Source organism: Choloepus didactylus, chromosome 17, assembly GCF_015220235.1.
Source record: "Choloepus didactylus isolate mChoDid1 chromosome 17, mChoDid1.pri, whole genome shotgun sequence".
NCBI classification, from domain to species: domain Eukaryota; kingdom Metazoa; phylum Chordata; class Mammalia; order Pilosa; family Megalonychidae; genus Choloepus; species Choloepus didactylus.
The window spans coordinates 72,873,394-72,893,992 of NC_051323.1; the positions used below are offsets into that span (position 1 = coordinate 72,873,394).

The following is a 20,599-nucleotide window of genomic DNA, read 5'->3' on the forward strand; positions in this document are numbered from 1 at the left end:
TGACAAAATTAATTATGAATCCACCTGATACTGTTTTCCTTCGAATTAATGAATAATGGAACCTGCTAGTTTCTTTTTCTAGCGTCTTTCCTCTGCTCTGCATCTTACTGTTTCTTTTGAAGACTCATTGTGTGGCTAGTTCAGATAAAGAACAATATAATTCCATATGCTTTTCCTTAAAAAAGTCTCCAAAAAGGTCCAGAGCCAGTCACTTTTCGGAACCAGGGTTGCTCCGCCACAGGCCTGGCTGCGTGTGGAATGCACCATCACGCCACGGGAACCAAGCCATTCCCCAGGTGAAAGCCAGATTAGAAGCAGGTGCCATGGGAGAAATGTCTGTAGGGAGTTGTCACAGTGCCTAGATAACAGGGGACCCCCCGGTGTGGTGAATGCAAGTATCCTATCTGTGCTAGTTTGCTCATGCTGCCAGAATGCAAAACACCAAAAATGGATCAGCTTTTATAAAAGGGGGTTTATTGGGTTACACAGTTCACAGTCTTAAGGCCATGAAGTATCCATCTTCACTGGAAGATGGCCAGTGGCGTTTGGAAAACCTCTGTTAGCTGGGAAGGCATGTGGCTGGTGTCTGCTCTGGAGTTCTGGTTTCAAAATGGCTTTCTCCCAGGATGTTCCTCTCTAGGCTTCAGCTCCTCAAAAATGCCACTCTTAGTTGCTCTTGGGGCATTTGTCCTCTCTTAGCTTCTCTGAAGCAAAAGTTGGCTTTCAACAGCCATCTTCAAACTGTCTCTCATCTGCAGCTGCTCTCTCAGCTTCTGTTCATTCTTCAGAGTGTCCCTCTTGGCTGTAGCTCCTCTTCAAAATGTCACTCTCAGCTGCACTGAGTTCCTTCTGTTTGCCAGCTCATTTATATGGCTCCAGTGATTTAATTCAGATCCACCCTGAATGGACAGGCCAACACCTCCATGGAAATTATCCAATCAAGGTCATCACCCACAGTTGGGTGGGGCACATCTCCATGGAAACACTCCAAGAATTACAATCTAATTAACACTGATCGGTCTGCCCACACAAGATTATACCAAAGATAATGGCGTTTGGGGGAACATAATACATTCAAACTGGCACACTGTCCAAACAGTTTATTTTTTCAATCCAGTTTCCTGATATGGATCTTAGCCAGGTGCACATCGGCTTACCTGGGGAGCTTTTTAATAAATGAGTGCATGTGTTCTAGAGGGTCTTGGTAATAAAGCCCTCCCCCCGTGGTTCTGCTAGCCTTCCTTGCTTGAAACCCACACCTCCAGAGGTTCCCAACCCGACTAACAATGAGAATCACTGAGGAGACTTTCAAGTGCATATTCCTAGGCCCTTCCACCAGAGAGTCTGCTTCCATGTGTCTGGGTTTGGGCCTAGGAATCTGTATTTGTGAGAAGTTTCCCCCTTGATTTTATTGATTAGTCAGATTTGGGAACCACTATTGCCCTCACCAAGTCACGTTAATTTCAACCAAAAAAAAAAAAAAGGTTTTTTGGTTAAAAAATAATGTAGTCATATGTACAGTGCATTTTGAGAAACATCCTAAATTTCCCAATTTTTTCAGCTTAAACGTTTTTCCAGCTTCATCCATGCCTGCCTCTCTCCCATCTCGGAGAAAGAAATGCCTGATCCTTCTCTGGTGCTTTTGATCTATCCCTTCCCTCCCTCTGCAGACCCCTCTCTTGTTTTCTTCATTGTTCTTCCTATAACTGGGCCTATCACCTATCACCTGGCTCTTCTTTTCCTAAAACAAAACCAGACAAAGCCAGCCGCATTCACCAACCATTGGAACTGCTCAAGCTGACTCTGACTCTCTTTCCACCTGGCCTTCCACCTGGCGTGGCCTCTCCTGCCCTCCATCCGTCCAGTGGAGCTGGTTTCTAGCATTTATGTTTTGTGGTCCTTGCACGGTCCTGATCGTCTGTGATCTCTTTGGTGGACGTGCCCTCCTCGACCCTTCTGTTCCTTGGCTGCCACCCACTACATTCTCTTGGGTTTTCTTTTGTTTGTAAAACAAGGTTCAGTCTTTGGCTCAATTCTTTTCTTTTTGTCTACATTCGCCTCGTGGTGATCTCCTCCATTTCCAAAGATTCAACTCTCAACTCTGTCCAGACGCCACCCAAATCCAGTTCTCTAACGCTGACCTCTTCCTGCAGCTCCAAGTCAGTTTCTCCAGCCATCCACTGGTGGTTCACGCCTGCATGTTCAAAATCGGACGCATCCTCCAGTCCTGTTCCGGCTCTTCCTTCTATGTTGCCTGCTTTTGCTAATGATGCCTCCCAAACTCAAAAGCATGGACACTCACTCTCCTTGTCTCCAATCAGTTGCTATTTCCTATTAATTTCTATTGCACAGCTTCTCTTACCTAACTCTATTTCTTTCTTCAGTGTCCATGGCTGCACCTTGCTTTAGTCCTTCCTGCTTCATCCCTGCCTTCTGTCACTCTCCTGCCACCAGGTGTTTCATTCCATCCATACGGTGTTGCCAGATCAATTTCCTTAAAATACAGTTCTAATCATACCATTTCTCTTCTCAAAAACGTTTGATAATTTCATAACTCCAGTAATTAAGTTTACTTTCCCAGCCTGGCCTTTAGGATCTTTTGTGATCTGCCCCATTTATTTTTCTAGCCTCATTTCCCACTACCTACCCCCCACTCCTCACATATCAAAAGCACCAGCCAAACTGGTAAGCCTACTCTTCCTCTAGCATGCCCTGGGATTTTTGTCCTGTGTGCCTTTGTGCCATTCTCTCTGCTCAGGGTGCTTTCTCCTAATCTTCTGTGGGATTCTCTCATGGTTCTCCTCTGAGAATGCTCCCCAGTTTTTAAGGTCCAGCACAGTTTCTGCCTTTACTATTATGCCAAATATATCAGGGGCCTGATTTGGCCCCAGTATATTTACTCATAGTATACTGAGTATATTGAGTTTTTTGGTTTTATACATATTTAGGCATATAAAATCTCTACAAAATGAAAATTCAACTTAGTTACTGCCCGAATGTTTTGAAATTTAGATTAACCATATATTAGCACATTGACTAGAAACATAATACATCCCTGGATCCAGAACTGCAAGGTTTAATCCACTAACCAGATGACTCAGGCTAGAAAAGCAAACAAAGGGCAAGAAACAAGGCCCATAGCTGTGTGTTCATTTTAATTACCAGAGTGCAGAGGTAGTACAGGAACCAAATCGTGAAAGTGGAGTGGCTCTCCATGATGGAATCCACACCTTCCCATACTCAATAGTTCAATTTATCCAATTCCCACCACCGATAGGATAGTATATATTTACGCCAACCTCTGCCAAGGGCTTTGTCTTACGTCTGAGGTCAGTGACAATGGATGGTTAAATTCCTATGTCCCTTTAAGGCCTACCCATGGTCTTAAAGGAGGGTGGGTTGCATAGGGTCCCCTGCAAGCCTGTGCCAACAGGATATTCCTGAATCTAGGGGTGCCTCTGAGACCTCATGGTCTCATACTTTATTGCATATTTCAGGCCCCAACTTCTAAAACTCTATTCTGATCCCAGGTGAGCTGGTGAAGATGGTTTCCACAGCTCTCCTCTCCTCAACTGATCTTATAAGGGCTTTTGTCTCTTCCAAGAATGGGCCTCTACTCTGATTCCCTCCTCCCGTGCTTCTAAGAATCCCAGTAAATAGGAGGAACTGGCCTACCAGCTGCAGGAGCCTCGGAAACAAGAGTTTACTCTAGACCAGAAGAGAGTCCGTAAGTCCTTCTGGCCCTTGCCTTTTGGGCCCATGACCCAACAGGGATTCCAGGAGTTGAGGGAGTTCATACTAGTTCCTACACAGCAGCACTTGGGTATGTGCCGGGGCTAATCCAACAGCTCAGCCATCCATCCCTGAAGGCATGCAGCTCCCCAGAGTGGCTGCAGAAAACTAAGGGAATTTGTTGCTAGTAGATCTGTCGTTAAAGGATGGCTCGAGGAAGCCTTCCACCAGAAGGAAAATGCTAACAGAAGAAAGCTGGGACTTTCAGAAAGAGAACAACAGAATGGGTAAAATTAGGAGTGAACATACCAGACCATCCTTCACCTCATGAGTTTCTTTAATCAAATTTTAGATTTGAAGCAAAAATTATGAACCATCTAATGTGGTGCTCAACACATGTAGAGGAAATACTTAACGCAACTGTATTTAAATGTGTGGAGAGTAAAGGAACCTAAATGAAGAGTAAGTTCTCTACACTTCACTCAAAGTGGTAAAACATCAACACTGGTCGGCTGTGTTAAATAATATATGTGTTTAGCACAAATTAGAGCAACCATTAAGAAAATTATACAAAGCGATATACTCAAAAATGTTATACATAAACCAAAATGGAACTCTAAAACATGTTCACATAACCCACATGAAGACAAGAAAAAAGAAATAGAAGGAAAAATGTTAAACAAGTAATAAAATGGTGGGCTTAACCCCAACATATCAATAATTACTTTAATGTAAATGGTCCAAACACAACAATTAAAAGAGAAATTGGCAGAGTGGGTTAAAAAAAATAAATAAAACATGACCCAACTATATGTTGTCTACAAGAAACTCAATTCAAACATACTAACAAGGGTAGGTTGAAAGAAAAGGATGGCAAAAGGTACATCATATGAACTTTAATAAAACACATGGGTGTCTATATTAATATAAGACAAGGTAGATTTCAAAACAAAAAAAAAAATCACTAAGGACAAAGAGGGAAATTACATAATGATTAAAGGATCAATCTACCAAGAAGATATGTGTCCGGCGCTGCCCCGCTCGGTCCCCGGTTCCCGGCCGGCGAGGGGAAACAGGGAAGGAGAGAGAGAGATGCAGACTGCGCGAACTAACCTGGTCATGAATCACGACTCGAACCACACGGCAGTTGTGAAAGCAAGCCCTTTACTACAGCTAGATGAACATTCTGTGTTACTGGTTCCTACACGGGGCACGGCGCCTCGTGGGAGAGCAGCCTCGATGTGGCCGTCAGGCACGGCTCCTTGTGGGCTGTCTCACCCTACCCCGTCCGGGTAAGACCTTTTATACACAATTAACAACCAATAAGCTTCTAGGCTAGTATCGCGTATACAGGATTTCGATTGGTAGGAGCGGGTGGCGGATACATGCGTCACTATACGGAAACAGGATGCAGGCGCCATCTTGGCTCACTCGATGGGCGGGGGTAACTCTAGAGCAGGCTGCAGCATACGCTAGGCCCGATTCGGGAGGCGGCTTTCCACATCTCCCCCTTTCTTATTTATTTTTGACCCAGTGTCTCCAGTGATGAGCGTGCTCCCGTGAACCCAAATGGTTCACAACCTCTTTGGTGCTTTGGGGAGTCTGGACTAGGCCTCAGCCATCCAGCGGCGGAGCCTCTAGCACCAACCAGAATGCTCACGTCATATGGAGACCGGAGAGTCCGTAAGCTGGAAGCAACGTGACTCTCCCTGCAGTGCTTTGCCTGGCAACTGGGGAACAACGACGGGGGCAGGAACAGCAGTAACCAGAGTCGGGGGTGTCACTAGGTGTCTCTGTGCAATGGCTAGGGTCCAGTCTGCCCACAACTAGGACTCTGCCCTAGAGACCCACCTGAGACAAAATTATGACTACTGGTGTCGCCTTTTACACCCGAGAAACAGCCATGCGATTCGCTACAAATTTTGCTCCAAAGCGCCCCACCTGAGGCGACCAGGAAGGGGTATGGTTAATAAATCGGTCACTATCGGGGGTAACAGAGGTGGGAGTCATAGCCATCATAGTGGTAACACGCAATTGCTGCTGCGCTTGAAACAGGCGTTCTAGCAAACATTTAACAACGACTAATCCCACCAATAATCCCACTGCAATGAGGATCCAATTAGTTAAATTGGGCCAAGAGAACCAGGAAGAAACACTGTGCAATAGTTTCTGTAGAACCTCGCCTAACCCGGAGAGATCGACTTTAACGGGTTTTAACTTGATCCCCCCAATTGTGTCTAAACTAGATTCCACCTGTTGGGAGAGATTAACAAATTCAGGAAAATATGACCTTTTCAGCCAATCAGAGACTCTGGAAATGCTTCCGGTCACGTTGGCCCTGACAGGAGTGACACAGAGTTTAACCGTAAGCCACCGGGTGTCACATGTTTGCTGAAGCACTCTCCAGAGTCCATCTATTTCCAGTCCAAGTTCATCTATCTCCGCTTGGAGTTTCTGAATGGCCTGGAAATTTAAGTTCAGCATCTGATTGTGGCGGCGTAGCACGTCTCGGGTAAGGTTGACCAAGCCATTTACCGTTTCCATCGTTATGGCGAGCTGCCGATCTGTCCATGCTTGTAGCACAGCCTGCCCGATCGTTGGGACAAACAAAGAGGAAGCTACACTGGCAGCATTCGATAGCCATTCTTTTATGCCTCTTGGACGCCTAGACTTAGAGAAGGGGATATTGTTAAGTGAAACAACTTGAGAAACAGGGCCAACCCAGTCGGTTGCCTTGACGGGGAGCCAGACATAACTTGGGCGATACACTAGGATAGCGGGGCGGCGAGGCATCCGGGTCTTTGGAACGGTTGCAGACTGTAGGAGCAAGCCCTGGAAGGAAAAGGCACCTTTGAGTCTCCTTTTTACTCAAGATCCCTTCACAAGACTGGCGGCTCTTCCCTGTAACGTTAAGAAATTCAAGCAAGACTCCCTTACTTAACTCGCCATTACCAGTTTCACAAGTAGCATTCGCCGCAACTGTGGTGTTGACAACCTTGACAGAGAGGTTAGCAAAAGAGAGGATCAGTGTGTCATTGGTGAGGGGGAAGGACTCGTTGAAGCTTGTGGAGGAAATATAGTTCCATATTATCGTCTTGTCGGTCATCGCCATCATCAGCAGGGTCGGAGGCTTGGTCTAATGGTTCAGGTTGTATATTCGTTGGCGTTTCTGACAGCTGTTCCTTGGCTTCTTCAGGTGATGTCACGGTTCTCACCAGTCTTTCCGGAACCCACACTGGTTGACGTCCTGGTTCCTGGGGAAAAAACACAAACAGAGCCTCTGGCCCAGCTGAGCACCGGGTCAGGGCCTTTCCACTGCCCCGACAGGACATCCTTCCAACGGACTAGACCTCTATGCGGAGGACTCGGGGTGGTGTGTTGCAGGGCAGGTGTCATTCCTTGTGAATTTTCGTTTAAAAATTATATGTGAGCAAGGCTACAGACAGTCGAGCTTTTGGGGACAGGCCGTGGCCTATACCCTCTTTCTGTTTTTTAAGCAAGTCTTTGAGAGATCTGTGCGCTCTTTCAATGATTCCTTGCCCCTGAGGGTTATAGGGGATGCCATGTTTTAATTGGACATCCATGTTGTCACAAAATTTTTGGAAGGATTTACTAGTGTAGGCAGGCCCGTTATCCGTCTTTAACGTCTTTGGCTTACCCCAAGCTGCCCATGCAGCAAGGCAGTGTGCAATGACGTGGGAGACTCTTTCTCCTGGTTCAGCAGAGGCAAATAAAACTTGGGAGCATGTGTCCACCGACACATGTAAGTACTTGATCTTACCATACTCTGAATGATGAGTGACATCCATCTGCCAAGTATCCCCTGGGGTGAGACCCCTAGGGTTGACCCCAACCGAGGGGACTGCTCTCTGCTCTGCACAATTGTTGCAGGCTCGGACAATATCTCGAGCAGCTGCACGTGGTATGCTGAACCGCTTAGCTAGGGTACCTGCATTGATGTGAAACTTGGCATGGAATTCTCGGGCTTGTTGATACGGTACCAGCGTCGGAAAGATGTGCAGCTGTCGAGTGGCTACATCTGCGCTATGGTTCCCCTGGGCCATAGGGCCAGGCAAACCTGTGTGGGCTCTAATATGGGTTATGTAAAAAGGGTGTTGCCTGGTCCATATAACCTCCTGTAGTTTGGCAAAGAACGTCCTTACTGTAGAGGAATGTTTAACAATGCCCACCGTTTCTAAAATTTGTACAGAGTTCACAACATAAGCAGAATCCGAGACGACATTTAAGGGCTCGGAAAGGCTTTCCAGGACTGCAATGATAACCTGCAGTTCTACCCATTGAGGCTTTTGTGGTTGGAAGAGCACTGTTTTAGGAGTGTCCCCCTCCACACAATACGCCCCTGTTCCAGAGCTGGAGCCGTCCGTGTATACGGTGGGGGCGCCTGCTAGTGGCCTAGGAGATGTTACTTTGGGAAAAATCACTGGGTGCCGGGTGACAAACTGCAAGAGAGGAGCCTTAGGGAACTGATTGTTAATGGGACCAAGAAATGTACACCGGAGAATGGCCCATTGATCTATGCATCCGGTGAGTATCTCAAGCTGCTGGGAAGAATAAGGCACCCTGAGATTTTTGGGCTGCTGACCGAAATGCTGCACAGCCCTTTTAATGCATTCTAGGGCCAAGTCTGCAACCGCTGTAGGATAGTGCTCTAGGACTTTTTTGGGGGAAACTCCAGGGTGGACCCAGAGCAGCGGCCCCCGCTGCCACAGTACCGCAGTGGGCTGTAATTCTGTCGGCAGCACGCAGGCTTCAAAAGGCTCATCAGGGTCTATTCTCTTCAATGCAGCGCCACTGAGCGCCTGTTCCACCTGGCATAGTGCTTGCCTTGCCTCTGGAGTGAAGCTTCGAGGTGAGTTTATATTAGAATCCCCCTTCAACAGGTCGAACAAAGGTGTTAGTTTGACATTGGGTATTTTTAGGTATGGACGGATCCAATTGATATCCCCCATGAGTTTTTGTAGATCATTGAGAGTGTGTATATTGTCTAGCCTGAGAGACACCTTTTGGGGGGAAACATCAGTCATTTGGATTTTTTCAGGGGCAATCTCTAGGTTAGCTTCTCTAAGACTAAGGACTAAATGTGACAAAACTGTTTTAAGAAGATCTGTGTCTCTATGGGCTAAGAGAATGTCATCCATATAATGGATGATTTTCACTTGAGGGAACTGCTGCCGAGTGCTAGCTAGCTTCGCAGCGACATACAGCTGGCACATGGTAGGACTATTAGCCATGCCTTGGGGCAGGACTGTCCATTCAAAGCGTTGACAGGGCTCCTCTTGATTACTAGAGGGCACAGTAAAGGCAAACTTAGGGGTGTCTTCAGGGTGGAGCGGAATAGAAAAGAAGCAATCTTTCAGATCTATGATGAAAATCGACCAGTGCTCCGGTAATGCCGAGAGGAGGGGCAGTCCCATCTGAACGGGCCCTAAAGGCTCCATGCAATCGTTAATAGCTCTTAGATCATGTAGCAGTCTCCATTTACCAGATTTCTTTTTTATTACGAATATAGGGGTGTTCCACGGTGACGTGGAAGGGGCGATATGGCCCTTTTCTAGTTGTTCTGATACTAGGGCGTGCAACGCTGCAAGTTTTTCCTGTGGCAAGGGCCACTGAGGCACCTACACCGGAGCCTCGGTTTTCCATTTTAGTTTTATAGGTGTGGGTGGGAATCTCTCCTCAGTGGCCCCTATGAAAAACCCAAGCCTCGTCTGTCAGACTTGGGGGCAGCTTGTATAGGCTCCGCACGTCCGTGCAGTGAAGCTCCTAAACCCTTGCCGGGGGTATACCCCATTTCTTTTAGCAGTCGCTTAGAGGTTGGGGAGTAGCCGCTAATTAAAGTAACGTCCATTTGGGTCAGAATGTCTCTTCCCCACAAAGACACAGGCAGGGCTAATACATAAGGCTGGAAACTGCCTTGGTGTCCTTCTTCATCGGCCCAATGAAGGGCAGCTGCACTGAGCATGGGCGCTGAAATTTGGCCTATTCCTCTAATGGGCTCTTCCGCCCTGCTCGTTGGCCAGGTGGGGGGCCATTCTTGTTGTCTTATGATAGACCGATCGGCCCCTGTATCGAGCAGGCCCAAGAAAGATCTGCCTTGCACCTTAATGGTTAGCATAGGTCGAGACTCCAGGGACATATGGAGTCCCTCAAAAATCGCTCCACTGGATCCGAACCCTTTTTCCCCTCTCTGTCTGATTCTGCTTGGAAAGACTGCATGTAAGCTGGGTAAGAGCAGGAGCTGCGCCAGCTTATCACCTTCTGCAATGACTAAGGTGCCCCGCTGAGATTGAACCATAACTTGGGCACGGCCTGTGAAATCTGAATCTACAAGTCCTGGTATAACTGTTAATCCTTTCAGGGCCGTGGATGCTCTTCCCAATATGAGCCCTACAGTACCAGCCGGTAAGGGCCCCTTGAAGGAGGTCCCTACTAACTGGACACCCATGGAGGGGGTTAGTACGAGTCTGGAGGTGGCACAGAGGTCCAGTCCTGCTGAGCCGGGGGACGCACGAATTTGATCGGATCCTGTGTTGTCGAATGGCATGCAAGGGGGTCCGTCGAAAGGGCGGACCCCCTCTTCCCGTTTTTTGGAATCTGCTCGGGGCGGCCAGAGAGGCGTCTACCCTGCGCATCGAAAACCGATTTATAGTCTTCTGCGCGGTGGGGGCCTTTGTGGCAACGGCCACACGGCCTGGTTGCTGCACCTGGTTCGCCAAACCGTTGAGTGGCAGGGGGTTGACGTCTATTGGGACAATCTCTCTTAAAGTGCCCTGATTGGCCACAGCCATAGCACCCGTTAGACTTTGCCCCTAAGGTTCTCGGGCTTTTTGTAGCCACCTGTAGGGAGCTGGCTAGCATGGCAGCTAGACCTGCATTAGTTAAAGGGCTGCCAGCATCTCTACAGAGCCTGACCCACTCTGTCAAATTTTTTGCTCTGTTTTGTGCCAGGATAACTTTGCACTCCTTGTTGCACTGCTCAAAAATCATTTGCTTAACCACAGTCTCTGCTACTCCTGGATCTGAGAAGATTCTCTCAGCTGCGGTTTGCATCCTGGCTACAAAATCCGCAAATGGTTCTGTGGGGCCTTGGTGTATATTGCTGAGTGAGGCCTGAGCCTCTCCCTCACCTGTTAGCTTTTTCCAGGCACCCACAAAACAGCGGAAGATCTGGGCATAGACCTCTTGTGGGAAACCCGTTTGGTTCTGGGCATGGGCGCCTCTCCCCAACAGCATGTCAGCATTCCACCCGCCACGTCTCCCCGCCGCATTCCTTGCGGCCTGCTCTTCAGCTAACTCCTCAAACCATGCTTTCCAATCTATGAATCGGCCTGACGGCAAGCAAGCACGGGCTAGCTGAAAAATATCTGTGGGTGTATGATTTAGAGCAGAGAGGTTCTCGATCATGTTCAAGGTATAAGGGGCATTGGGGCCATACTGATGGACGGCCTGCCTCAATTCCCTCAATAGTTTGTAATCATATGATTCGTGCCGATTGCCACCTTGGGGATTGATAATAACCGGGTACATTTCTGAGACTGGCTGCGGCTCAAGTGGCTGGTAGCCACCCAGCATGCCAAAAGGTCTAAATGTTGTGAAAGGGTTCCATCTCCAGAAATGTCTCCCACCACTACCTAATGGCAAAGGGTCCTGAGGGCCTGTATACTCGGGCGGGGGGTACGGCAAAGGTTGCCCCTCCCCTGACCGACCCATCGGGGTTTCCGGGTCTGGCAGCAAAGGATAATTACATTTACTGGGCATGGCCACTAGAGGGAGCTCTCGGCAAGGTCCTTTGGTGGGACCGCCCAAAGCGTCAGTTGGGAGCTGGGGTGTCCCTGGGGGTGCAGCGGTAGACATTGGCGGGGCGGAAGGCCGCACGGGTGTGGCGGGAGGCTCCTCCCACTCAATTAGCGGGGATGCTTCCGCCTTCTCGTCAGTATCGCTATCTGACTCTGAGTCAGAGTCACTGGACTCCGGCGGTTTGCCCTTACAGGAGCCGTCCGCTGACGAAACTGACTGGGTTTCTTGGAGCGCGCACCGTGCTTCTTGCAAGACAGAGGACGGGCTTAGGCCGGTAGCCGATTCTAGTTCAAGGACCGCACGGACGGTCTCCCATATGGGTACTAGAATCGGGTCCATACACACGCCCGTCTGGCGCGCTCGGTCTATGTCGCGACCGAGCTTCATCCAAGAGGGTAGGCTAAGGCTGCCGGTGCAGGCAAACCAAGGGGCAAAAGTATCAACATCATCAAGAAAACGCTGAAGGGAGCTTTTCCTGACCGAGATACCCCGTTGTTTCAAAAGGTTCTTTAAGGGAGCTAAGAGAGGTGAACTTCCGGACTGCCCCATGATTGCAGTCGGCACTATACTTCAGTCACTCGGAGAGCTCTTCCGAGTCCCCCGGGGTCACCTGAAAACCCACGGGCCCTAACTATCATGTAATAAGACGCACTCACCTTCTCGCGTTGATCAGGCGCGGGAAGTCCGCCGTAAGCTCGACGCGCAGCGCTGCTCTCCTCACAGAGGGACCGTCGAGAGCGAGGCAGGAGGAGGAGCTTCCCCGTACGGGCCACCACTTGTCCGGCGCTGCCCCGCTCGGTCCCCGGTTCCCGGCCGGCGAGGGGAAACAGGGAAGGAGAGAGAGAGATGCAGACTGCGCGAACTAACCTGGTCATGAATCACGACTCGAACCACACGGCAGTTGTGAAAGCAAGCCCTTTACTACAGCTAGATGAACATTCTGTGTTACTGGTTCCTACACGGGGCACGGCGCCTCGTGGGAGAGCAGCCTCGATGTGGCCGTCAGGCACGGCTCCTTGTGGGCTGTCTCACCCTACCCCGTCCGGGTAAGACCTTTTATACACAATTAACAACCAATAAGCTTCTAGGCTAGTATCGCGTATACAGGATTTCGATTGGTAGGAGCGGGTGGCGGATACATGCGTCACTATACGGAAACAGGATGCAGGCGCCATCTTGGCTCACTCGATGGGCGGGGGTAACTCTAGAGCAGGCTGCAGCATACGCTAGGCCCGATTCGGGAGGCGGCTTTCCACAGATATGTATGCACAAACAACAGTGCTTCAAAAATATGAAGCAAAAACTGTTAGAGCTGAAAAAAGAAATAGACAAATACGCGGTTGCAGTTGAAGACTTCAACACCCCACTCTGTGTAATAAATAACACTACTGGACAGAAAATAAGAAGTGATATAGAGGATCTGAACAATACCAGCAGGCTCTAATTGGCATGTATGGAACACTTCACTCAACAGTAGCAGAATACACCATTTTGTAAAGTAGCAGTGGAACATTCCCCAAAATGGTTAATATCCTGTGTAATAAAATAAACCTTAACAAATCTGAAAGAATGGAAATCATGCACAGTATATTCTCTGACCATAACAGAATCAAACTAGAAATCAATGACAAAAAGATAATGGGAAAATCTCCGGACACATGGAAATTAAACAACACACTTCTAAATTACCCTTGGGTCAAGCAGAAATTTCAAAGGAAATTTATGAAATGCATAAAACTGAATTAAAATGAAAATACAATATATCAAATTGTGTGGGATGCAGCTAAAGTAACACTGAGATGGAAATTTACAGCACTAAACGTTTGTGGTAGAAATGAGAAAGATCTCAAACAATTATCTAAGTTCTTATCTCAAGAAACTAGAAAAGTAAGAACAAAAGAAACCCAAAGCAAGCAGAACATCAGAGCAGAAATCGTTGAAATTGAAAACAGGGAAACAGTGGAGAAAATTAATGAAACAAAAAGGTGGTTCAAAAAATTAATAAAATTGAGAAATTCTAGCAAGACTAAACATAAAAGGGAAAAGAAAACACAAATAACCAATATCAAAAATGAAACAGAGGATAACACTATAGATATTTCAGCCGTTGGAAAGATGATGAAGGAATAGTACAAACAACTTGATGCTCACAAAGTCAACAACTTAGAAGAAATGATCCTGTTCCTGGAAAATCGCAAAGTACCAAAACCCAGCCAAGTTGAAACAGTTAACCTGAATAGCTGCCTATTAAAGAAATTAGCTTTGTATTTTTTAAGATCCCAAAAAAGAAATCCCCAGGACTAGAAGCTTCATTGGAAAATTTTACCAAATATTTAAAGAGGAATTGATACCAATTTACACAATCCCTTCCAGGAAAAAAAAAAAAAAGATGAGGGAATACATCTCAACTCATTTTGTAGGGCCAGCATTGCCCTTATGTGAAAACCAAAGATAGAACAACAAAATCATAATCTTAAATGCAAAAACAAAATCCTCAAGAAATTTTTAGCAAATCAAATCCAACAAAGTATAAAAAGAATAATGCACCATGACTAAGTGGAATTTATGCCAGGTGTGCAAGGCCAGTTCTGTATTCAAAAGTCAACCAATGTAATCCACCATATCAGCAAGCTAAAGAAGAAAAGTCATATGATTATAACAATTGTTGGAGAAAAAGCATTTGAAAAAATTCAACACCCATTTGTTGTAAGAAATCTCAGTACACTAGGAATAAAGAGGAACTTCCTAAAACTCCTAAAGAGTATCTTCAGAAAGCTCACTGCTAGCATAGTATTTACTACTGGAGGACTTAATGCTTTCCCTCTAAAATCTAGAACAAGGCAAGGATATTCACTTCAACATGGTCCTGAAAGTTCTAGCCACTGAAACAGGGCAAAAAAAATAAATAAGAGGCATACCTGTTGGAAAAGAACAAATAAAAATGTCTCTCTTTGGAGACAACGTGATTGTCTATGTAGAAAATCCCCCCCAAAAATGTACATCGAACTCCTAGAACTAATACATGAGTTTTGAAAGATCGCAGGATACAAGATCAGATCACAGAAACCAATTGCATATCTATATCCTAATAAATAGAAACCGAAATCAGAAAAAAAATGCAATACCATTTACAGTTGCTCCAAAGAAAATGAAATACTTAAGAATAAATCTAATAAAATCTCTGCAGGATCTGTGTGATAAAAATTACAAAATGCTGATGAAAGATACCAAGGAATACCTAAATAATTGGAGAGACATGTCATGTTCGTGGGTTGCAAACAGTTCACCCCTTCGCAACACTGTTGTGGATCTGTCTTCTGGACCTTATCCCAGGTTCTGGATCTTTCCAACCCTGACACTTCATTCTCCATCCAAGTTTCTCTGCCTGCGTCGGTTCCCTCAGGGATCTGACAAACCGATATGAACTGAGGTTTAAATAACTGATATAAACCAAAGTGTTCATGGCTTTTGAGGATAACGTTTCTCAGTCTCAGTTTTTCTCCCTCCCTCCACCTCCCCACCATTTGTATCTTAACTGGAAATTTTAATGAATGCCTTAACTCAAAACAAGTAATTTGAGTGTAGAGATTTTGAGCACCAAAGAAGGGCAAATAATAGAGATGTTTTGGAGCAGAGGGCCTTTTCATGCCCTCTCAAGTCACAACGATAGGCCATGCACCTTGCTTTCCTTCCGAATCACCTTGTGGGCAGAGCAGTCACTGGCTGAAACATCATGAATGTTATTTGCAAAAAGCAGGTTCCTCCATACCAAATGGTGGGCAGGAGTTCTTAGTGGAAATTCGATTCCATGAGAGGGGGATAAAACTAGACTTGGGAAGGTTCCAGCGACTTAGAGAGCCTGTGGTAACCACAAGATCAAAGTGGTTAGAATCTTGCTTTTCCTGTTGATTCCTTTTCAGCAGTGGCCCACAAACAATTTATACACAGGACCCGTTATGGTCCTGAAGAGAAAGAAGCCTTTGTGGTGAGCCCAGCTGGGGAGGCAAAGAGGTCAGCCTTGCTGTGAATGAAAGTCCCCACTTTCTCTGTGGCCATAATCCTGTTTCCCTCATGGGGGTTGGGGGTAGGACCGAGAGAAGAGTTCGCTTATAAGCCTGGAACACAAGCTAACGGAAGACCAGGCCTTACTGCCCACCTCTGGTCACATCTACGATGTGAGATTCCAATTTAATCTCAGTATAAATTCTCCCAGCAGATACTTTCCTCCCTAGAAGCTGGCTTGGCGATTAACACAGATTTAGGAAAAGACCGCTAAATACGATAGTAGCTGTCGGCTGGCCCTCCCCACTTTCAGTAGGGCCAGTTCATTTCACATCAGGGATCTCGGTGGTGGTAAGTGAGCTTTATTTAAGTAAGCCACATGATACCTCTTCTTACATTTCTGTGTCCCATCCATGCCTCGGTGGTCCAATAAATTGAACTGACCCCAGTAGCTAAAGAGCATTCATCAGAAACCAGTGGCAATCACAGGTGATGGGGCAGAGCCCAGCCTGCTCATCAGGCTGCTTTGTCTACATAGGAAAACTCAGTAAATGTGAATAGCCAGAATACATTCATGGGAGATCTTTATAGTATATAATTAATAATCCCAGAATGATTGCATCACTAAAATATTTTATTCACAGAGACAACATGTGTTACTGGTTAAGTCTGCAGCTTTGTATGGAATTACCATTCTGAATGGGGGAAGGCAATACATTTTTTTAAATCCCTTTTTATCAAAGCTTGTTATAGTTTTTGATGAAGCAATATGCCTTTCTTACACTGAGGCTTTTCCCTTTTTTTTTATTTGAATGTAAATTTTAACATCAAAAGAATAAAGCTGAGAAGGGTGGTCATAATTTTGTAGTATTCAGTACAAATTAAAAATAATATTTTGGTTGTATTTATGTTTTTTTTTCATTAAATAATACAATCAGTTATCATCTGGTTAAAAACTATATTGTAAGGTTTCTTTAAGGTTGCCAAAAAGAAATGAAGTTTATGCCAAAAACGTTCTCACGCAACACCTGTTAATGCACGTCTGTCAGCCCTGTGGGGCAGTTTCTCTCCTTTCAGAAGAGAGGAGTGCTGACTCATCCATGGTTGAGCCTTGTAAATTGCTGGATAAATATGCAAAAGATCAAGAGCTTAAATGGATAAAAAACATCAGTATAAAGGTTTTCTACTGTCTCTATATCAGAAGCTCGAGAATGCCAGATTCCGAGCGCGGCGGCGGCGGTTGTGATCCCGGGCGGTTGGGACACCTCTGCGGCAGCGTGGACGCGGGCGGCTCGCGTGGACGCGGGCGGAGGCGGCCGGCCCGTCACAGCAGCCTCTAGCGCCCGCGGCCCGGGCAGGCGCGTCCGGACGCCCGGAGCCATCCTCTTCCTCCTCCTCCCCCTCCCCTCCCCCTCCCCCTCCCTCCCCCTCCTCCTCCCCCTCCTCCTCCTCCCCCTCTCCCCCCTCCCTCCCCCTCCTCCTCCCCCTCCTCCTCCTCCCCCTCTCCCCCCTCCCCCTCCCTCCCCCCCCTCTCCCCCCTCCCCCTCCCTCCCCCCTCCTCCTCCTCCCCCCCCCCCTTCCCCCTCCTCCCTTTCCCCCTCGTCCTTCTCCTCCCCCTCTCCCCCCTCCCCCTCTCCCCCTCCCCCTCCCCCCTCCCTCCCACTCCCTCCCCCTCCTCCTCCTCCTCCTCCTCCTCCCCCCGCCAGCTCACCGCCTCGGCTCCAGTCTGCCCTCCCGCATCCCCTCGCTTCCCTCACCGCCGCAGCTCCTTCCTAGCCTTGGGACCCCCGGCATCACCCTCGAAACATGACTCGGGACTTCAAGCCTGGAGACTCATCTTCGCCAAGATGAAAGGTTATCCTCATTGGCCAGCTCGAGTAGATGAAGTTCCTGATGGAGCTGTAAAGCCACCCACAAACAAACTACCTATTTTCTTTTTTGGAACTCATGAGACTGCTTTTTTAGGACCAAAGGACATATTTCCTTACTCTGAAAATAAGGAAAAGTACGGCAAGCCAAATAAATGAAAAGGTTTTAATGAAGGTTTATGGGAGATAGATAACAATCCGAAAGTTAAATTTTCAAGTCAACAGGCCTCAACTAAACAATCAAATGTATCATCTGATGTTGAAGTTGAAGAAAAAGAAGCCGGTGTTTCAAAGGAGGATAGTGATCATGAAGAAAAAGCCAGTAACGAGGATGTGAGTAAAGCAATTGATATAACTACTCCGAAGCTGCCCGAAGAGGGAGAAAGAGAAAGGCAGAAAAACAAGTAGAAACGGAGGAGGCAGGGGTAGTGACAACAGCAACAGCATCTGTTAATCTAAAAGTGAGCCCAAAAAGAGGACGACCTGCAGCTACAGAAGTCAAGATTCCAAAACCAAGAGGCAGACCCAAAATGGTAAAACAACCTTGTCCTTCAGAGAGTGACATGGTCACTGAAGAAGACAAAAGTAAGAAAAAGGGGCAAGAGGAGAAACAACCTAAAAAACAGCTTAAAAAGGATGAAGAAAGCCAGAAGGAAGAGATAAGCCAAGAAAAGAGCCCGACAAAAAAGAGGAGAAGAAAGAAGTTGAATCAAAAAGAAAAAATTTAGCTAAAGCAGGGGTTACAACAACCTCTGATTCAGAAGAAGAAGGAGACGATCAAGAAAGTGAAAAGAAAAGGTGGAAGAAACTTTCAGGCTGCTCGTAGAAGGGATATGATGAGAAGCCCACATGAGAAAGAAGCAGCAGATAGAAAACACAAACGAGAGGAACAAATGGAAACTGAGCAGCAGAATAAAGATGAAGGAAAGAAGCCAGAAGTTAAGAAAGTGGAGAAGAAGCGAGAAACATCAGTGGATTCTCAGCTGCAAAGGATACATGCTGAAATCAAAAAGTCACTTAAAATTGATAATCTTGACGTGAACAGATGTATTGAGGCCTTGGATGAACTTGTTTCACTTCAGGTCACAACGCAACAGGCTCAGAAACACACAGAGATGATTACAACACTGAAAAAAATACGGCGATTTAAAGTTAGGTTATCATGGAAAAATCTACTATGTTGTATGACAAGTTTAAGAACATGTTTTTGGTTGGTGAAGGAGATTCTGTGATCACACAAGTGCTGAATAAATCTCTTGCTGAGCAAAGACAGCATGAGGAAGCAAATAAAACCAAAGATCAAGGGAAGAAAGGGCCAAACAAAAAGCTAGAAAAGGAACAAACAGGTTCAAAGACTTTAAATGGAGGATCTGATGCTCAAGACAGTGGTCGGCCACAGCATAATGGAGACAGCAATGAAGAAAGCAAAGACAGCCATGAGGCCAGCAGTAAGAAAAAGCCATCCAGTGAAGAGAGAGAGACTGAAATATCTCTGAAAGATTCTACACTAGATAATTAGGTTGGCATACCTAGAAAGAAAGAACATTTGAGAAGTTTGTAATGGTTTTCATTTGAAACACTGAGACTGCTGAAAGTTTTAAATTTTTATAAGCGTAGGTTTTGAGGTTTAAAACTCGTTTTGAGGGAGAAAATCCCATTATCTTTGTTTAAAAGTAATTAAACATTATTGCTATTTGTACTTGTGCAGTATTAACAGCTACATTATACAGTAAATGTGGGGAAAAATCTATTTAGAAAATGTTAAACTGCTTTTCCAAACATTATGGTTGTAGCATATTTTCAATTAGTGTGTATATGTTAATGTGTAATTGATAGTAGAAAAAGGTTACATTTTAAAAACTACTTATATAAATCTTTCCTCTTTTTCCAAATACCGTGTTTTTTGTGCATAGCTTTTACAAATCTCAGATTTACCTGACTACCTTTTCACTGTTTGTGGGTTTTGTAGAAGTTGAGCATTTATATGGTAGATAAAATATTACTTCTATACAAGTACTCACTCCTTTTTATCAAAAGTTAATTTTAATCTCATAGCCTACATTGTGCAATTATCCTGCTTCTTTGTAACAATGTGTGGTCTGTATGCCTTTTTGTATGACAACTAGCTATCCAACTAATGTTGAACTGGCAATCCTGTGAGGTACAAAACTTGTGTTAATTTTTGAAGGTAATTTAGTTTTGTGCTGGGAATCCAGTGAAATGATATGACTGTCCTGCAGAGAGCAGAATGGGTTATAATTTGGAATGAATCTGGCTTTAGCGTTATTACCCCTCATGAAATCAACCATCAAATATTCTTTATAAGCACTAGTAACTAAATATTGAGAACTAAAAGATGAAAGTTTATTTTTGAGAAATGTCTCAAACTTCTAAGTTAAAAAAAAATCAATCCATGATGTTGATGCAGTAAATATAAGTAAAAACTATAAAGAAACTAGACTATTTTGAAAACATGGCTACATTAGAAGGGAATTTTCATTTGTTTCTATATCATATATGTGACAGGATTGCAAAGAATAGAAACATAAGTTGCTTTGAGGCAGTAGACAAAATATGTCACTAGGGACTATGATAGTCTGTATATTCACGTATATGGACTTAAATCAGGGGGAACCAATGTTAAGAAAATTAAGGGTTCTAAGACATTTTGAGTATTAGGTCAGTTAGCATTTTTCAGTAGCGAAAAGAGACTTCCAACATTTTTAAAGTAAATCAATGTGTGAAAATGACTTAATACGAGGTAGAGTTATACTTGAGGCCAGTAGTTTTTAAGTTGCCAATAAAAAAAAGTATGTATGTCACATGTATTGCCCCTCATGGATAATTGTTTTCAACTAATTTTGAGTTACAATAATTGGATTTCTGATTTTGAGGAGCTTTACAATGGAACTAGGACCCACTGTTTTGAGGGGACTCTGCTTTAATATTGTGTAAACCAGTCATTATCTGTTTGGATTTGGATAGATTTATTCTAGTTAAGCCATAGTGTCAAAACCTGTAAACTTGTTTTCATTGAAGAATTTTTCTATCAAACTCTTAAAAAAAAAAAAGTGCCAGATTCCCAAAATGAGTTAGAATGGTTGATTGTTTTGCACAAGAGTAGTTAGCCAGAATCAACACCCATAGGGTTGAACTTGGGGTGGAATTTCCAAGTCGTG

The 20,599-nt window shown here is 45.4% G+C and overlaps 1 protein-coding gene and 1 pseudogene across 2 annotated transcripts in view; both read left to right on the forward strand.

The window, feature by feature from the left end:
- Positions 1-20,599, forward strand: part of AFF3 (AF4/FMR2 family member 3) — a 524,208-nt gene that overhangs the window by 367,187 nt on the left and 136,422 nt on the right. The gene's annotated exons all lie outside the window — the stretch shown is intronic.
- LOC119512019 lies at positions 17,359-19,040 on the forward strand (annotated as a pseudogene).